Source organism: Artemia franciscana, chromosome 4 (genome assembly GCF_032884065.1).
Source record: "Artemia franciscana chromosome 4, ASM3288406v1, whole genome shotgun sequence".
Classification (NCBI taxonomy): domain Eukaryota; kingdom Metazoa; phylum Arthropoda; class Branchiopoda; order Anostraca; family Artemiidae; genus Artemia; species Artemia franciscana.
In genome coordinates, this window is record NC_088866.1 from 33138351 (window position 1) to 33144065 (window position 5715).

Consider the following 5715-nt stretch of genomic DNA (forward strand, 5'->3'; position numbering starts at 1 on the left):
TATTTCAAATAATTCTCCATGTTTGACTATGAAAAAGAACCCAGCATCAAAAACTACCCCAATCAACGTTTAAAATCAATTGTGTAAGATTGTTATCGCAACTACTACGATTGGTCACGACTTTCAAATCAGACGGGCAGCTGAATATAATACGGGGTAATAAGATGGCCACTGCAAATGTATGACAAGAAAATCTTTTTCAAGAAAACCGAAATGTGTTACTACCCTTTTTAATTGACCAATAAAATTGGAAGGCAACTAGGCAACCTCCCTGCCGAATTTTGTTTTCTTAAATACTGCGATAAATTTTTTGAGATAGCCATTTTCTTCATCCTAGTTGAAAGGCCCAAAAACTATGCCCTTGAGTATAACATGACCCGCCCCCTCCACAGCCCCTGGGTAAAGGTGTTTAAGTTATAAAATGTATCTATTGTTTACCAATAGTAGTTGCTATTAAGATGCATGTATAAATTTTCAAGGGGGAGGGGAATTTTCTGCTGGGGGTTTTTCTATGGGGTTGAAGTTTCCAGGGAGTGAACTTGTCAGAGGAAATTATAGACTGTGGAAATTTGCCAGAATTCTCATACAAAAATCTTTTTATATGTATTGCTTTCTTTTTCCTGTCTCAATCCTAAGCTTGGAGTGGTTAAGAGTAATTGTTTGGGGTAGATTTTCACCGGGATTGAATTATATAGAAGATATTTCTATGGTAAGGGGGGTTCCGTCCGTGGAGGTGGGATCAGATTTCCTTGAATTATTTAAAAATAACCAAAACTCAATAGAAAAAAAAAGTTTTTTCTATTGAAAGTAAGGAGCAACATTAAAACTTAAAACAAGCAGTAATAATTACTAATATGATGGGGGTTGCCCTCTCCTCAGGAAATCCATCTGTATGCTAAAGTTTGAATTGTGTCCCAATTCTTTAAGAATGATTCCTGATACACAAAAACATTAATTAGAACAAAATAGCTTTTTTAAAAGTACTGAAAATTTTTAGCGTAAAGACCGAGGTTTTGAGGAGGGGGCAACCCCCTTCATTTACGCAATAATTTCTGTTAGTTTTAAGTTTTAATACTGTTCCTTACTTTCAGTTTTTGTTAAGAAAAAAATTGTATTTATTTAATTTTTACCATAAAATGCACTTCATTTTAAACAAATTGGACTTCAAAATAAGTTTATTGGCCCTTAATTTAGGGACCTGGCTATTTTTAATGTCTGAGGACGGCTAAAAATCTTTATTTTTTACCTTAAATATACTTTACTGTAAATAAATCATGCTTACAAATAAGTTTATAGGCCTTTAACTAATGGGCCTGGCTATCTCGTATTAGCTAAGGACTGCTAAATAATTGTTATTTCTACAAGAAAAAACACTTCAATTATACAATTGTACTTTCAAATAAGTTTATAGACCCGTACTTTAGGGGTCTTTCTATATAGTAATAGCCAAGGACATCTAAGTTTTTTTATTTCTTTCATAAAATATACTTTCTTCTGAATGAATCAAATATACAAATAGGTTTATAAGCCCTTAATTAAGGGATATGGCTATCTCATAATAGCTAAGAACAGTTAAAAATCGTTATTTCTACCTTAAATTACACTTCATCTTAAACAAATAGTATTTACAAATAAGTTGATTTGCCATTAATTTAGGTGTTTGGCTATTTCATAATGGCTAAGTACTGCTAAAAAAAACTTCATTTTTAACATAAAATACAATTTATTTTTAACAAATCGTACTTACAATTATCTTTATCGGCGGTTAATTTAGAGGGTCAGGGTGTCTCGTAATGACTAATGAATGCTAAATGTTTTATATCTACTATATAATACATTCTAAACAAAACGTACCTAAAAATAGGTTTCTAAGCCCTTAAATTAGGGTTCCAGCCATCTCATAATGGCTAAGAACTGCTAAAAACCGTTATTTCCAACATAAAATACACTTCATTAAAAAATCATAGAATCGGCTGAATAGTAACCAAAACACGAAATAACGGTTATATAAAAACGGATTTTGATACAAAAATATATATCAAAAGAAACAAATTTTTATGCTGACTTCAAATATAAAAAATTTCATTAAGTTTAGTCTTATCCATCAAAGGTTACGAGCCTAAGAATATTTTCTTGATTGTCGAAACAAGAATGAAAATTACTTCATAAATAAAATATCATTTTTTAAGGGGCACATTATAATATTATTTCATTTTGCTTTGTTGTCAAACTTTGGTAGTTTGATATGGGATTTTTAAGTAGCCTGATTTGATTTCAAAGTAAACCCAGTTAATGAGATTAATCAGTCATAAATCACAATTATTAAACAACAAATGAAAAATATTTCCAAGAAAAGTCTCATATAAAATCAAGTCAGAGGATGGTAGGCTACATGAAAACCGTACTTAATTTGCGTGTTATCTAGTAAGTCGTTTTTATAACACAACAAGGAAAATACTTTGAAATGGGAGTTTTTTGCAGAAATGAGAAGTTTGGTATAATGCAATTACTTTATTTAACTCAACACAAACGGCATAAGGAAAATGGCTTTATATACGGCACTGGGACTAAACGTCCCACAGTGTAAAACAAATACAATTTTCCAGTTACAAAACATAAAACATCAAAACACTTACAAAATTCCAAGGTATTCCTAATCAAACGCAACAGAGGTCAGTCAGGTAATTTAAATAGAAAAAATTGCTCGATCCCATAAAATGTGTCTTTTATACCATAGGTCAACCGTTTCATTTCAGATTACATACGTATATAAGCAATGAAGCGATTATTTCTCAATTTCCTTTACAAGCCTATACTTATAAGGATGTGCGCTTTTATCACAATAAAAAATAGTATTTCGAAATGTTGCATTTTGTACTTTGTATCTTAATATTTTTACTGAAATCAAATTCTGATTTAATTAGTCAGCTATACTACACCATCTTCCTTTCTTCTCTTGTATTGTTTTCTCTTGTACTTTTCAAATATAAGAAGTTGTTTGAAATACCGAACGATTTTAAAAGTATACACGTACCATTTTCTTTTGAGTTCAAAATCTGCCACAACTTACCCTGGAAAGTCTAACTTAATAATCTGAGCCGTTTTTGAGATATTAATTTGTCAACCTTTTGACATTATTCATGATCAGTGTTCGTTTTTATTTATTTCAGCGTCCGTCTAAATGTGCCTTGAAAGCTTCAGCTTAATACCCTCTGCTTGCAATATAGCAACAGTTGCAGTATGAGTAGTAAACATATTTAACATGAACTAATAAACATCCTTCCGTGATCTTTCTTCGGGGGAAAAAAAATCACATTTTTGTATATAAGAGTTTGAAACCTTTACAAGAGGGTTCTCTGATACCCTGGGTCTGATGGTGTGATTCTTATAAGGATCACTTGATGCTTTAGGGTTGTTTCCCACCTTGTTCAAAATCAGGCAAATTTTCTAAGGTTCCAAGTAGGCATCCTTTCCATTTTTGTCGTCGTTGACATTCTATGTGGTTGATTGAAATTGTATCTATAGTTACTAATCTAGGTGTCTAAGGCTTGTAAGGCGTTTTTTTTAGAACAACGAAATGAAACACATCATAAGCATAAAAGCAAGGACATCTTTGCAGTACTAAAAACGAAGGATGGCCAAAATTAGCTTCTTTTCTAGGTTGAATTTTGGAGCTGAGAAGTAATTCCTAACGAACTCTGTGGAATCGAGATAATTTTTGATCCTGCTTTGCTGTAATTCTTTTCTAGTCTTTTATTGTCCAAACGCATGACTAACGACATTATTTTTTTGCAGATCAATTTTTTTTCGCTCTCTTTGGGGAGTTGGGGGGAGGGCTAATTCTGAAAAATTATTTTTATCACAAAATACACTTCATTCTAAACAAACCGCACGTAGAAATAGTTTTTTAGGACCTTAATTTAGGAGTATCTCTAAGTAATGGAAACCATTATGGAAGGTATGGTATTTCGGTTTTGGTTTCATGTAAGTCATTTTCAATGTAAATTTTACAACATTACTGTATGAATTAAAGATACTTTAAAGTAGCCAAAAGGATTAACACCCTTTGCCTCTGGGGTCATATTTGAATATATTTTTTATCCTAGCTTTCAGGAGATTTAATTATTTTCTCATTTTTATGCTAGATACGTGGGCCTAGCTAGCTTTGAATTCTAAAAGGCTGTGTTTTGCCAGATACACGTGCCACCAGCCTTGGAATTTAGGGAGTTGAGGGCTAATAGCCTCTTGGCATAACTGCTCCTAACTTCTCTTCTTTTTTCTGGCTTAACAGTAACTGCTTATAACTGAACTTAAATGGGAAAGTGCAAACTCGAGAATGTTTGGCTTGAGGAGAAAAACGAAACAGGGCACCAGATGAAAGAGTGGTGCAGAGGAGTCCATGGACATGTACACTTGCTCTATTGTGCCATTTGTAAGTCATCACTTGCTTGTCAGAAAGGTTGTTACTCTCTACTGCAGCACTCTCGGACTGGAGAAAATAAGAAAAATGTTCAGACCAAGCTAAAACCCATCAACTTTGCTTGACTTCAGCCTCCAGCTGCACCCTGGAAGGTAATCAAACTAGGAATTACACTTACTCAGTAAATGAGTGAACAGTAATAGCTGAAATTACATGGGCTCTAAAGATGATTGGATCTGACTACTCCGATAGAAGTGCTTGGACCACATTTCAGAAGATTCCATTGGTGGAAATTGGTAATAGTTATTATGTAATTGAATTTGATGAAACTACCAACAGCGAAAGCAAAAAGGGGTTACATATTCGAATCTTTTTCTAGTCTGAAAAGATGAATCAGGTGGTAAAAAGGCATCTAAAGACTTGTTTCTTAGGTCACGCCACCGAAGAGGACCTAAAATCAGAAATTCTGAAGGAAATTGATGGTAGCAGCTTGTCCCTCTCTAAGCTGCTTACTTTGAGTCGTGATGGCCCAAATGTGAGTAAAAAATTGTTCAGACTAATGGACAGTGAGAAACGTAAGGTAACAAACGGAGATGGACTTTTAAACATAAGCACCTGCAGAATTGACATTGTACACAACGCCCTTTGCAAAAGCCTTGAAGATGTTAGGGAGACTTGTTCTGATCTCATTGTGAAGATGTATTACTTTTTTCACGATTGGCCTGCACAGCTGGAAGACTTCAAAATTTTGCAGAAAACTGGCGTTCCCAGGTTGAACTTTTTCAAACATGTACCAGCCCGATGGCTATCGATTTGTCCTGCTGCTGCTAGGCTGATTGAGCTGTGGCCAGCTATTGTCGAATATTTTACCGTCTTCATTCTGAAGAAAAATTCTAGTTTCATGAGATCGAACGCATATAATGAGATTGCAAAAGTCCTGAAGCGGTCCACTTTGAAAGTGGACTTTCAGTTCATTGATGACAGTTTTAGTCTTTTTACTCGGTCTACTTTGAAGTTCCAGCGCGAAGAACTGTTGATACATGAAATCTTTATGGAACTGGAGCTTCTTGTTCGAACACTTGCTGGGCGTATCTTGAAAGCCGAAGCAGCTCAGAAATTGTTAGAAGACTTGAGTCCAAGACAGTTCGAATATGATAAAAATGCACTTCCTATCTTATGGAGAAGTTCAGACCTGTCAGAGCTACTGACGAGCTTGCAAAATATGTGTTTTTGCTGAGTTTACCAAAGCACTGCGCATCGGCTGCAAAGTACATTTTAAAGCAAGCTTTGACCGG